This window comes from Agelaius tricolor, unplaced genomic scaffold (assembly GCF_023055355.1).
Source record: "Agelaius tricolor isolate 1412-34295 unplaced genomic scaffold, bAgeTri1.0.p SCAF_8, whole genome shotgun sequence".
In the NCBI taxonomy this organism is placed as follows: Eukaryota; Metazoa; Chordata; class Aves; order Passeriformes; family Icteridae; genus Agelaius; species Agelaius tricolor.
In genome coordinates, this window is record NW_027269268.1 from 23,341,899 (window position 1) to 23,356,910 (window position 15,012).

Sequence of the window (15,012 nt, forward strand, 5' to 3'; positions counted from 1 at the left end):
TGCAGAACTTTCAAGTGGGAAAAAAAGAAATATGTTGTAAAAACACTTCTAAATTTTTTTTAATTTTTTTTTCCTGTTTTGAAGGAAACATGAGTGGTTTTGGTTTTCCAATCTGAAAAAAATATTTTTGGTTTAGTTTATACAAAATATTTTCTCTCCTATGTTTTCAAATCGACTGGCCAAATACAAATAACAGGTTCTTTCATCCTTGTTTGTGCAGACAAAGAGACTGTCCTGTCTCTCTGTGTTTTAACAAAGGAATTTTCTTTGCATTTATTCAAACTGATTCTTGTCTGTCTCCTATCAGAAGAGCTACTGTATTCTTTGTTGTGTAAATTTCACTGCACTACAAAATAATATTTATGTCTCTACAAAGACATTATTTAAAGCATCATCTAGAGAAATGATACTCAAGAAACCAAAAGCATTTGTCTACAGAGAGAGTGCATTTGTTTGGTGCAATCAAGGAAACAAATAAGGGTTGCAAAGTGTCATCGCTATGGTGACAACATTAAGGCCCTTGTTCAGCATGCAGTCTGCTTTAACTCTCAAAAATTTGGGGGTGTTAACACTGGCAGGAGCCCTGTGAGCCAAGAATTACTACTTTGTACAATATGTTTGAAAGCATTATTCTAATAAGTGGGTGTCTGGGTGTCTTAAATACAGCTTGGTTAGAATATCTCCACAGTGTATCTGTGTTGTAAATATAAGCACTGTGGTTTATCTTAAAATTCGTTAAAGATCATATGATAAATCATGAACTAGAAATTTTACTTTCCTAATAAATTGTTCTAAAAGCTATTTAACTTCACTAAGCAGCTTAAATTGTTTTTATTTTAATCTCTGTTGAGAGCAATAGCTGCTGATCAAAAATGAGAGCAGTGAAATTTGTTGGTGCTTAGATATTTAAGAGAGAGACCTGGATCTATGTCTGCTATTGATTTTACAAGAAGAAAATGGTTCAGATCCATTTTAGTACTGGAAAAAGCCCACTTGGAAGTACAAAGTAGGCCATAAAATCTATAGACTGTAAAAAAGGAAGACCATTGAATACTGAGGGTTCATTTATGAGTGGATAGCTGATAATGGAAAAACCTCTGTACCAGTATGCTAAATTGAACTTCTGTTGCTGCATAGCGGGCAGGGGACAAGGCAGGAGGGCTTCTGGTCACCTATGCAGAGCTCAGCTTTTGCTGGCCTCTCTCATGGCCAGAGCTGCAGCATTTCAGGCTGTGGTAGCACGTTTTATGCAGCAGCTTTTCCTGTAATTGAGAGACACCTTACATGTCCTTCCTGTGCTGCTGCAATCAGGCTGCGTGCGGGCACACGGCAGTGCCCCGGCATGTACCCACTCACACTGGACAAGCCTTTCCCCAAAGACTGCTGCTTCCCAAGTAAGTACAAGTACACACAGCTCTGCACAAGGGTACAAACTGCCCCTTAGCACTCTGCATTGCTGCTGATTTGGTAAGAACAGAAATGATTCAGGTGCATGCTGTTAAATTCCGAGAAGCAATACCACAAATAGAGTGTTTAGGTATAGCACACACACACCTCCTCAGGAAGATTATTCACACATGCAAGACATACATGTGAACCCTTATTTCTGTTTTCCTAGCTTGGACTCACACCAGCCTCGTTTCAGCAGAAAATGTTTTTTGTGTAATAGCAGGAGATATTAGTCAATACAGCATGGGCAGTGCACACCTTCCCTGTACAGACTTTGCACGGAAATTGTCAATGAAGATCCAGGGTTTGACCTACAAAGGTGGTGTACAGCAGGAATGCAAAATGGATGTAGTGAGGCATCAAAGGAGGTTTCAGAGGGTCTGAATGCTGCTGACTTGTACCACTTTAAGTCCCTGCATCACTTTAAGTCACAAAGGATCAGCCCCTAGAAATTAATTATTCATCAGTTTTGTGCCAGATATCAATTCCTTTCAGAGAGGTCTGGTGCAGTTAGGTTTCTTATTTTCAATGGGTAGTAAGCCCAGCCAATTAGCTCCATCAGCTTATTGCACTTCTACCTGCAGCTCTTTCCTATCCTGTTAGTGACTATATTCCTTTGCTTGTGAGTAGTTGTGAGTAGGAGGAAAGCAAACAGGGAGAGTTTCTTCTCTTTCTCTTCTCTGTGTCCAGTGGAAAGACCAAATAGGAAAGTCTACCCCTCTGTCTTGCTCTTCTTCCCCCTGGGAAAGGTAGGGGGAGGAGATAATCTCTTGTGTGTTTGGGAAGACAACACCAGATACCCATGAGGACCAAAAGGGGCAGCTGTTTAGAGCTGATCACCCTGTGGCTGTGGTCTTTTCTATTTGAGGGGGCTCCTGGTCAGCTACAAATTCAATTTACCTCTACAACTTTCCTTCAAAGGTCTTCAGGAAGCATGAAAACCCCTTAAGCTCAAAAGCTGTTTTGTATGGGCAGATATACATCGAGGCAAATTTTATTACTGCAGAAAACTGAGGCTGAAACTCTGAAAAGTTTGTAAACACACCTAACCCTGCTTACTTGGTCCATGGGGCATGGGTCCTCACTTCCAAATTCACTCCTGCTCTTCCACCAACTCCCTGGGTTACAGCAAATGTTGTACAATATCCTTTAGCTCCCCAAAATTATTTTTCTTTCCTTTATTTGAGGAATCTGTGGCTCTGCTGTTCCATTAATTTTTCTAATCCCAATTATACCACAGTTTTCCAGTTCCTGAGATTTCTTATTTCTGCTTGCTTTTCCTAGCAGTCTTGTTCTGTCCTTGGGAAGCCTCTTCCCTGCCCAGCAGGGTCATTTGCTCCCAGGAGAGACCAATTTCCCTTCCCCTCACTGTGTCCACTTAATGAATTATGTCTGTTTTCAACATGGTGTATAACAGGCAAAACCCATGAATAACTTATGTACTTCCTCTATTTTTGGTGCTTTAAGAAGGGTATACTTGGAAGGATGTAGAGTGTTCAATGTAGACATGCTGCAGCATGTTGTAAGAGCACCTTAACTATTGAAAAAGCTTGTTTAAGAAAATGTAGCATATTTTAGCCCAAAATAAATCAAAATTCTAGCCTATTCTGGGCTTGTAAAACTACTATGCTGTAAAGATAACAATGTTAAATATAGTCATATCATCACCTGTGAATTTGCATGCATATGTCTAAGAAAAAATATGGTATATGTCATATCCACATATATACATTTATATTATCTCAGAAATCAAGGCATATTTATTATAACCTTTTGCAGGTATGAATTCAGCTGTAGCTAGATGTGTAAGAGGTTCAAAATAAAGACTAGGACAAGTGGAAGGGGGAAAAATTCAGGGTGTCTGAAGCCTGTTATCTGCTTCTGCACCCCATGTTCTGCAGGAGGCTGACTAATGTGCAGGTTTGCATAATTACCAGGGTCTGTAAGCATCTGTGAGCACACAAACCCTGTGGGATTCTGGTCACACAGAGGCTGCAAACCTGATGCTTTGTGTGTCTCTGCAGTGTTTGGGAATCATCCAGGCGGGATCGCTTCATGGCTCATATCACATTAGAGCTGGCTGCCTCAAACAGCTCCTGCTGCATCCCTGTCTGCTCCAGTCAAGGGGGAAATGCAGCCCACAGCCACTCAGCCCCCTGAAAGCAGACCTTGCATGATCCCATGGAGCTTGCTTCAGTTTCTGATCTATCTGCTGTATTCACTCTTGTTCCTTCCTTAGCCCGTGATTAACCCTGGCCATAAGGATGATTCAGAATGAAACTGCAAAGCGGAGCAAAACCTTTTTCCTGCCTCCTTCAACCCAGGTAATTTCATAGACAAAGTCTTTCTCACCCTAATCTGTGCTCCACTCTACAAAGGCTGGTGAAATTGCTGAGTTTCCTCACGTATCACCCAATTTTGGCCGGGTAGTGATGTCTGTGAGGTGACACATATGAAGGATGGGGGCTGGGCACCACAAATAGTTGGCATTGCTGGTGCTGCCTATCACTGGAGATGTCTTTCCTGTGGAGGGAGTATGTTCAGGCTTCCTTGTTCTGTAATCGTGTATAACATCTGGGCCTAAAGACAGACAAGTCAGAGAAACTCACTATTTCATTTATTTTTGCTATTAGTCTGTTTTAGTATGCTTTGTTTTCATTTATCTTACTTATAAAGCAACAATTTTATATAGCTGTTCCACTTTGCAAGTACATTGTATTTGTTATACCTTTTGTTAGAGTGCATCTCCAGCAGTTGGGTCACATAATCCTTTTTCCTGCTCTAAAAATCTAGCCATTGAAAAAACAGTGTGCTAGGAAACAAAATTAGTCTCTTGGTAAAAAGCAACTTTTTGTCATTTTTGATTGGGTGCCTACCTGTTAAAATGGTGCTTTCAGTTTTATTTACACAAACATGTTCAGGAAATGAATATGTATTGGCCAAAGATATGAATTTAGAGTAGCTTTGGTTTACTAAATTAGATCACATGATTTTATTCTAATCTACAATTAAAGTGCCTTGAATTCAATTTAATTTATCTCAGTGTCAATTTAAAATATAGAATACAAAGTCTGAATATAGAACACATTCTGAATAACAAAACCCTGGGATTTTAAAAGACTTTTCATGTCATCCATAGATGGAGCTACAAGGAATTTTAGTGCAGAGTGATGAAGAGGTCTGGATTTCTGGAATGAGATGCTGTTTGGGCTGATCAGGTGCATGGCCAGAAGGGCACAGGGTAGGAAAAGCAGAATGAAGCTGTACTCTCCATTGCTGGTGGGACATCTGGCTAGAAAGCCTCACAAATCCCACCCAGCCTGAGCACCTGAGATTTTTGGTAGCAAGAGAGGAGGGTGGAGGGTGAGGCCCAGAGCTGACCTCTGAGTTTCACTCCTGCTCAGGTTCACCAGCAGCCTCTGCAGCACTGCTTCATGGTCAGTGCAGCACAGGCAGTGGGGTCTTTGCAAGAGCCCTGTGCTCACAAGGGCCTGGATTGACTAAATATAAATAAATAAAGGTCTTTTTTTTAGCAACACAGAAAGCTTAACCTGAGGGCTGATGATTGTGAGCTGTGTCTCTGCCCTGCTCTGACAGGACAAGAGTCTTATGGGAACTCATAAATCACCAAAGTCTCTGTAGCATCAATTTACAGCCTGAGATTAGTATTGATATTTTTACTGCCAAAACTGAGGGCTGTTGCAGCTTGAAAGCACACAAAGGCAGATTTTTGCCTTAATGGTTATTACAAAGCACTTGGATAATAGCTTCAAAAGAGATATCCCAAATTTACTACGACCAAGTTGTTGAAATTATGATTCTCTGAGAGGCACATCTTGTTACCATTCCCATCATCACATCTATAACTGGGAATTTATAATGATTCAGCTTTTGAATATAATTTAGCCAGACAAACTCCACACAGATTTACAGATGAGGGGGAAATATTTGTGACAAAAATGTAAAACTCTAGAAATATTGCACTGTTACAGTGGAGCACAGGTCTTTCTTTGGACAGCAACCAGAGTTCCTTCTGCACTGCCCTAAAGCTTTGTCACACAGAGAGAATGTAAAACACAGTGTGGATTCAGGCCTCTGAAAAAGCCACAAGCCACATTTTTAGCTAAAAGGAAAAACATTAGAAGTGTGCTGAAATAGTCTCCTACTAGAGCAGCAGCCAATGATGCCAGATGACTTCATTGCTGCTAAAGATTTAAACCAATTCCCTGCTGGTTTACTGGTATTTATGCTATTGCTTTAGGTAGTAGAACTCTATTGATCCAGAGGCTGGAAAAAAAAAATCATCCTCCAAACTATCATAGTTATCACAAAATAAAAACAAAAGTGCAAAACAGGAGGGTGAGATTTCACCTGGAGCTGCTCTTGATACGGGTGAAGCAAAACAGAAACGGAAAGGAACTTTTTTGTGAAGCATATTAGAACCAGAATAGTCTCTAAATTTCTCACTTAATCACACTGGATAATATTTGACTCCTATTTTTAGGCAAGGGCTTAATTTCCAAGCAGTGTGTTTCTTCATGATGCATATTAACTGAAAATACATCACTTTGTGCAGAGGCAAATAAGACAAAGATCACTCTAATACAGTTCAGAGTTGGACCAGCCTCTCAGTAAAGGTCAGTAATTTTGCTTTGACTGTGTTGCATTAACAGGGAAGGACAGCTTTTAAAACTGGATTCAGTCCTATTCAGCATGGGGCTAAAATTTAAGTAGAGGTAGTCCATGCAATGCTTCCCTTAACATCATACCCATATTTCCAGCATCCTGTAATCAGCAGCTGAGCTCTGAGGAGTAGGTACTACCTGAGTGCACTCCTCTGAGTTAATAGCTGATGCACAGCTTGGTTCCAAGGCTTCTTCATTAAAGGGTCTTGCTAATGTACAGCATTTTTCAGTGCTATTTAGAGATTGTGGGGAAATCTTCCTAAAATTGTTTCACTAATCCAGTTTACAGCACAGCCTCAAAACAATCACATTAGCACAAGTGCAGAGGCACAGTGCACTTGTGATTATGTGCCATAGGTGCAATAATAGAAAGCAGGAACCTCCAAAACCAACTTTGCTGCCAGAGAAAATACAGCTTGATTTCCATCAGGTTTATTATTTTCCACCTCTGTTGTGTGAACCGTCCTGTAACTACATTTCACCTTTTCAGAGAAGAATCCACACTAATTACATGTGTTATTTTTCTGTCTGGGCTTCAGAAGAAACAATGTATTTCAATAATTGGTAGAAATGGAATTGTAATTTAATAGAAAGCCATTCTCAGTGCTTCCCACTGTGTGATTAACATTCTGTAAGAAATTCCCTCATGTTTGTCATACAGAAAGCAAAGTTTAGGCTTTTGTTCTTTCTTGCAAAAGGAAGGGAAAGGGTAAACAAAGGAAATCAATTATAAATGTTCCATTAATAAGGATGAAGATGGAATATATCTGTCACTGGGAAAAACCCTGGCTTGATTCCCAAGGGACTGAGTGCCTCCCAACAGTTTTGGCTTAGCAAAGACGTTTGAGCGTTGGGCTATTCTTGGTCAGATAAAGAGAGGCAGAGCTGGCAGCTCACTCACTGTGCAGGCTGGAAATCTCTGCAGTGCCTCCCTAGCTGGGTCCAGATGCACTGATTCTCCAGGCACAGTGAAGGACATATTTATTTGATCAAGCTTTTGGAGAAAGCTGTGGGTATAGTCCTAGAATGATGAATGGAAGAGATGATAGTAAGAATGACAATTATTTCAATAACACTGAGGCTTGTTTTCCTTTTGTTTCACTGTTACTCCTGAAATATTAATTATAAGCTAGGGCATTAAATTGTATTTATACTAATGTAAATAAATAATCACATAAATCTGAGCAGTCTTATTCCCCAGTAAGCACATATGCTAGGAGGGCATATTTCAAAGCACAGAACCAAATCATTGCTAAATACAGAGCCACTGCTTAAATTTACAACACCCATTAGGGCATCTCCTACTTCTTCAACAACAACAAAAATAGTTCATTCTACTGGCCAAACAGTAACTTCCAGATGGTATTAATGTGACCAGCTGAAGCTGGTGGTAGGGATTGCTAATCGTGGTGAATATAGTTGTGCATATTTTGTGTAAAGTTTCAGAGAATAAAGGCCAAAATTGGCCTTATCACCCTGAGATGAACATCTTTAACCTAACTTTAAAAATATAAATATATAGCAAATACCATGGGTTGTGCTTGGTATTTCTCTGATTAGCTCTTTTCAAATTAATTCCATGTGTGGACTTTTCTTTTTCTGTAGTTCCTCGTTCCAGTTTAACTGAAACATCCCAATTGCTTTCCAGGATAAAATGGCCACAGCTGGTGTTATCTAGCAATAGCTATTTCATGATGGCTTAATGAAAAGCATAAGCAGGCCCTAGACATGTGTTTACAACAGAACCTATTAATTTCCACACAAGCTGAAGATACTCTGTGATTTTGCAGGAAGAGTGAGCTGCTCAGAAAACAGAGCCCCAGGACTTGTGGTTCTAAATCACTGATGAGAAGGTTTTATGTTATGTTTTAAAATTGCTAAGTCAAGCCAGACAAAGTGCTAAATATTAGTTTTTGAACAAAAAAAGGAAAGCAATAATGAAAAGCTGTTCTTTGACAGACTATAATTTCATTGCTCCAAATACAAATATGTCTCTCCCCTCATCAGGGACAGCATAGCATCAACAATTCCTGCATCTCTGCTGTTTTTTCCCTTTGTTGCCTATCTTTAGAGAAAAAGATACCTAGGGTATCTTAGCCTCCTGAACACCCCCTTGGTGTAGGAATCCACCCTCTGGGAGCTGCCTGAGGCCCCAGAGCTGGATGGGATGCCACGTGCCATTTCCTGCAGCAGGGCCAGCTCCACCTGCCTACCTGGGGTGCCAAGGGCACTGAAACAACTGCTTCCCAACCACCTGGTAAAATGGTTTTGGGGCTTTTTTCCTGGTTTATTTTTAACACAGATCAGTTCAGTGATCTCATTTTCCACGTGGCCTCGGGGGGTGCCTCGGGAAGAAGCGGCTGTGCCAAAGCAAACAGCGTGAGATGAGAGCAAGTGGCTGAAGGTCAGGAGTGCTGAGCTGGCGTTGTCCCGAGGAGCACTGCAGCCAGAGCACTGCTCCACCTGGCATGCCCAGAGCTCAATTCAGCCTCTGGGCCCCCAGGGGCACTGGCTGCTAAACAGGGGCTACAGCAGTCAGCAGAGGAAGGCTGCTGCAGAAGGATGGTTTGATCTTGCAATAGAACCCTTCTGGAGGCTCTGACATCACAAATAATGCATCAGTTGGGGCACTTGCATAGAACAGGGTAGCTCAGACTCGTGTATAGCCATGGCTGCTCTCTAGCACTTTGCTTTTTACATATATGTTATGAAGACAGAAATAATGGGGCTCTTAAACCCCAAGTGTTCTTTTAATACCCCAGTTGGATATCTTCAAAGGTAACTAACTGCACTGTGTCACCTGCTGCACTGTACTTCAAGCACTATTTAACTCTGCTTTTTTTAGCTTATCATTATTTTCCTAAATTCCATTAAGAGTCTGAGGCTGGAAAAGTGCACAAGAAATAGAAACAAGCTCTACCTTCCTGTCAGCTGCTAACAGTCTTTCAAGCAGTTAATCATGAGAAAAACAGAAATGATATAGTGAATAAGTCCAGCTTGGTCAGGTTTATTACTTAGTTTACCATCTTTCCTTCCTTGAGAAGATGGTTTTTGAGGCTGCATGGGAAGGTCAAGCCCCTTTTGACCTCAGGGTTGTGAGCTGGATCAGGAGATCAGTAGAAATTCTAGGACACAGCTGTAGAGGTATGTGAGTGCATTATTTTTTTAAAAAATTGGATCATGACAAGGGAGTACTAGATTTTGTTGAAATCAGAACCAAGAAGCTTACAGATACCATTGCATAAATAAATCCTATTTTATTTTTAAGGAATTATTTAAGGGGTTTTAAAAAATAATCTTCTTATCTTTAAACCACTGGAAATGGAACAGTAAGCATAAAAACCTATCTGGAATATTAGGAACTTTGAGCATAGATATTTGGTTCTTTATCTAAAGAGTCCTACACTGCATATGAATAATATGCTAATTATGAACCACTTGCTAACTTGTAAATCTGCAATAACACACTTGCTTCACTACATGCAACCGAACTCTATAAATAAGCAGGTGAATTTTACTTTTCCTTTTACAAGGTATCAGTGTCACTAATAGCAAGCTGTGCATTCTCCATTAGCGATGTTGTTGCCGAGATGAAGTTACTTCTGGTGCTTTAAAAATAACCTTGACTGTTCCTCTTGTCTCAGACTTGCCTGGCACAAATCTTCCACAGGAGTGATGCCCGTGTCACACAATACTGTAGTGACATTATTGGATTAAAGACAGTCAGCAAGAAGGGTCCAAAGCACTTCCCAAGATAAGTTTCTCAGGAAAAGTGCTTTCTACAGAAAACCTATGCCCCTAAGAGAGTGTAATGTACCATCTACTGAGAATAACAGCAGCCTTACCATGATATTAGATAGAAAGCAGGGTAGAAAAGCTCTTTGGCAGAAAAACCTCTTAGGACAGCATGTAGCACAGTAGTTGGGTTGAAATAAGGTTAGCCAACTTGACATTTTCCTGAAACTTGCTCAGTTTTTTTAATGGTATTAACAATGCAGCAGAAGAGTTGAGTAGGTAAACTGACAGGCTGTTTTCATCTCTGGGTGCTATTTATACTACTTACACCATGCAATTTCACCACTGTGTGCTCCTTCTGACAAAGAATGGGGACAGAATCACGTTGGCTTTTAGTAAGCAGACAATTCAGTAAAACCTCCAGATATTATGCCACTGAATATATTGGTGCTGCACCTATATCTTGATTGTCTTGTGCAGTTCTGACTCCCCACTCTTCTCAATCTCATGAAATGATCTGCTAAAAGGAGAAAAGATATAGAAAGGGGTTGATGTGGATATACTTATCTACCTATGCTGATTAAATCTTAAAAACTGAATACTAATGGTAATCTGGAATCAAAGTCAATGTATTTGACTTCATTTCTCTTCAGGAAGTTGACAGAAATATCCTGTTCTCTCTCAGAAATGAAAAGGGTGTGGTAGAGAGCTCTTAAATAATGACCTTTCTGAAGATAAATAAGGAGCAGTTGCAACATTTCATAAGCCAAAACCTAGAATTAAATTCCTAGAATCATGTTTAAATATCAAAAGGAATTATTTTTTTCACACAGCTCATAGCTAAATCGAGTCACCTTTTGGCTCAAAGGAGTTGCAAGGCAAAAACCTGTGAATGAGATTTAAGAGCAATTCTGGCCAGGATATTAGATTATATAAATTCTTAATCTGACCCCAAACTACTGATTTTATGTTCCTGTGACTTTTACCTCAATAGTAGAAGCTGTGTATAGCTTGAAGAGCACATACTTGTATGTTCAGTGCTACTGGAGCATATATACTGTATTGCAACTCAATTTATAGTATATATAAATATGTATATGTACATATACATAAATACTATATATATAAATAATTTATGTATATATAAATTTATATATATATATACACATATATATTCTTTATATATTCTTATATATTTGAGAAGAAAGAAATCGACTATTGAAATGCCAGTTGTGCAATGCTTGTTTAATTATTACAAGAGATAAGTACACTGAAATGTATCAATCAGTCTCTAAATAAAATCATTGTTAAGCATGAGTCTATCCACAGACCATTACTATACTATGAAAGCAGTTTCCAAAACACACAGAAATTCTTTTAATAAAGATACATATTTCTGTTAGCCCATCAATTATATTCTGGGTTCTGCTCGTTTACACTTGTACATTTGAAATTCAAATGGAACTGTAGTAGGATAACACCTCTGAAGCTGCTTTTAACTAGAAACCCCGAGAAACCCTTGCTGATGCCCAGCAGGAGGTTTTCATTCAGCCCCTGGAGCAGAACCTCATTTTCTCCCTGAACACTGCCAGGGCTTTTTCTTGAATATGGAGGTGCAGGGCATGCTTCTAAGTAATGAATGAGAACTGCTGGGCAAGGCATAAAAGCTTCCACATTGAAAAAACATCCAGTTCATGTTACTGTCCCTAGGTGTGCATGTCTTTATGTGCCTAGCACACAATAAATAATCCCTTGCGGTTGAAAAATACCCAGATACTTGCTATGAAAAATGAGAACATCAAAATTATGTTTTTTTCTTTTTAGGCATCAGTCTGCCATGAAACAGAGATTATGGTGCCATTTAACATACATTTCATGTCACTGCTTAATCTTTCTTTGCTGTGCTGCCTGTGCTCTAATCCCCACTCTGTCATGTTTGCCCCACTGCACAGACCCTGGCAGTGCAGGCACACAGTGACGCTGCCCTGATCCCTGTGTCCCTGGGTCCCTGGCACCTGCAGGGCCTCAGGGACAGTCCTGCAGTCCTGCTCCAGGCTGGAGCAGCATCCCTGCTGTGCAAAGGGCTCCACACCCAGCACCAGCCCCTACTCCCCACGTGTGTCCCCGTGATGCTCCTTGGTGCCAGGGTGGCCCGGGTGGCCTCTCCTTGCCTGGGGGAGCCCAGCCCTGTTGCACGGTGGCAGTAGGGTGTGTGCCCATCACCACAGTGGCTGCCTGCTCTTCCCCTGATGACATATCAGTCCCTTGCCTGTGCCAGTGTCCCTGGGGCTGGCAGGTCCCCACGCTGTGGCAGGGTGGCAGCCCCTGCAGGTGCCCTTGGAGAGCTGGCTCCAAGGGAGGCCCACATCTGTTTCCCTGCATTTCATAAGTCTGCTAGAGACTGCCCAATGACAATTGAATTATTTGTCTTCAGGAAACTGGAGTTGTGGAGAGCCTGACTTCCTGGGTTTCAGCTGCTATTTGCTGCTTCAGGGGGTCTTTGTCTGAAAAGGTGGATCTTGGGCAGCACCTGTGGCTCTTCAGGATCTTCCAGTGCATGAAATTGATCTGAGGACACTCAGGTCTTTTTCTAGAGTTGCTTTTTCTATGGTTCACCATGTAATTTTGTTGAGATTTGGTTTTTTTGGTGCTGGCAAAAAATATGGAACAAAGGAGTCCCAAACAAAAAACTGTCTGGGATGCCTGTCAGAGATGCCTTGATTTCTGCCAATCCTCCAGCTGCTGGTTCCATCTGTTGTCTCCTGATTTTTTTTCACATGTAACCACCTTAGGGCACAAGCCACTTCTGTGTGTGTGAATCAAAAGGGACTGGTATGACACAATAGAAGTCCTCAATGCTTCAGCAATACTACATATAATATTAAAAATGCTCAGCAAGAGATTTCCAGTATATTTCCAACCACATCTGAAATAAACTTCTCATTAATGAATAATCAAGAGTATCAGTGTTCCTTATACTCTAGTTAAACATATGTGGCAGCTCTGATTTTTGTGCTGGAGCGCCTTTATTGTCATTTTAATAGTTTTCTTTTCCCCAAACATCCCTACAGGGCACTTTCAGAGCATTTGACTGGCAGTGCCTGCCTGTGCATGCCCACTGGCACATGCTGATCTTCTGAGTAAGAGCTGAGCTGGGGGACTCTGGCTTTGAATCACCAAGGGTTACTTGTTCATCAACATTTTGCTGCTGTCTTCTCTTGACCCTTCAGCTGCTCCTCCCAGTATGACTTGCCTCAGTCTCTCTTCCTCTTCCCAAATGGGAAGTCTCTCTTCCTCTTCCTCTCAAATGGGAGTCTGGTCTCCCATTTTCACTCCTCCTCCCTCTACTTTCCCACAAGACACATTTTTTCGTGCTCTGTCATGCAGGGCTGGGAGTGCACCCAGCCTCTGCCAGGCACATCCAGGGGCTGGTCACAGCCTCCTATTGTCACTGCAATGCTGTGCTGGGCTGCCTTGCACACAGCACACACAGGCAGGCTCGAAGGCTGGCTTCATCCTCAAGCCCTTGTCTTCTGGAATAATGTAGCCATTGAAAATAGCAGTGCACATGAAGAAGTATTATACAAGTGATGCCATGCTTGCTAGGTGTGCTTATGTTGCTGCTGATTTGCACACAAGAAGAGGGATAACCTTTATTTTTGTTGTCTGTATTTATGCTAGGCAAACTTCTTCCACAACTGATGGTGGTCCACAGTTCTCAAAGTAAAAGATCACCCTTCTAGTTGGCATGCTTGTATTTTGTGTAGAAAAAGCCTAATAAATCACAGAAAGAGAGAAGATGGGAAAATGCAGCTGCTGTGTCATTGTACTGCAGATTAAATCACATGATTTCAAAATTTTCAGCAGCAGCAAGAAGAGCCAAGTCAGTAAAACATATTGCAGAAGTACATGCAGTTTTGAGGCAGCCACATGGTAGACATGAGGGTTTCCTCAGGCCTAACAAATAATCTGTCTAGTTGGAGAGGTCTGTTTCAGAGATGGAGGGAGATATGAGGCAGCACATGGTCTACTTTTCCTATCTATGTAGGCTTGGTTGCTCATTTTATTTTAAAAGAGCTTCAAAATGAACAACATATATCCCCCACCTAGGTGAATAATTTTGTTTCAGTCCATAGTGTGGCATCTCAATTTCAGCTGCAAAGACTTTGGCTCAGGGTGCCAGGCCCTGTGCTAGAACAGCTGAGATGGGGACATGTGCTCCTCTGCCATCCCTGCTGTGGAGAGGGGGAGGTCAGGAAATCAAATGTTGGGATTAGTAACACAATACACCACAGTAGGAAAATTCACCAGGGCTCATCTGTTGGAGCCTGAACACTTCTGAGAGCATATTTAAAGCCTTTTGCTTTGGTGTGGGGTTTGGGATTTTTTAAAATTGGTTTTGTTCCTTGGGTTTTTTATTTCTTTTTTCAGTGGACTGAGCTCCTCTATGGTTTCACTGCAGGGAGCTGTGGAAGAGCTGGCCTGTTCTCATGGAGCAACCTGCAGGAAGACATAACAAAGACTAACAGAACTCTGAAGTAGATGACCTGCAGCCACATTAATTATTGATCATGTTAGCAGTTGATGAGTTGTGCTAAATTGATCTGTGGCAAGATAATGTGAATTAAAAGCTGCTTAAATATTTAGTTTTGGGTTCTTTCTATATGGCAGGAATTTGAATTAAAAGCTACACAGGAGTCATGACTGGAATCAACTTTTCAGTAAAGACAAGCTGTCAGAATAAAAGGTGCTATCTAAATGTAAATCATGATTTCTTAGAGGAGGAATCTCTTGCAGGTAAACATTTTAATGGAGGACAAGAAATCTTTCCTCACAAAATTCTCTAAAGGTAGGATGATAGATTAAGATTTACTTGTCATTAGTTTAATTCCACCATATTTTACTTCAGTTAAATGCTGCTGCATCTGAGGTAGGGCACAAAGCATTGCAGGGAAAAAGAGAGACTAAAAGTCTGTAGGAAGTGAAGGAAGGACTATTGGCTGAAACTCCATATGTTTGTTGCAGCACTGCAATGCTGTACAGCTGGAGCACAGCTTGAGTGAAATGAATCTGTAGATGACTGGTGAGAGGAAGTAAGGGGGCTAATTCTGACATTGGATACATATATATGTGTGTGTGTATA

The 15,012-nt window shown here is 41.0% G+C and overlaps 1 long non-coding RNA gene across 1 annotated transcript in view; it reads left to right on the forward strand.

Annotated features, from left to right (window-relative positions):
- LOC139592310 (uncharacterized) overlaps positions 1-14,439 on the forward strand; it is a 35,472-nt gene extending 21,033 nt beyond the window's left edge. The window contains exons 4-5 of the long non-coding RNA XR_011679958.1: positions 3,689-3,773; positions 14,301-14,439. This is a non-coding gene — a long non-coding RNA (uncharacterized lncRNA). The remainder of the gene's footprint in view (positions 1-3,688; positions 3,774-14,300) is intronic.
- Positions 14,440-15,012: the final 573 nt, after the last annotated feature.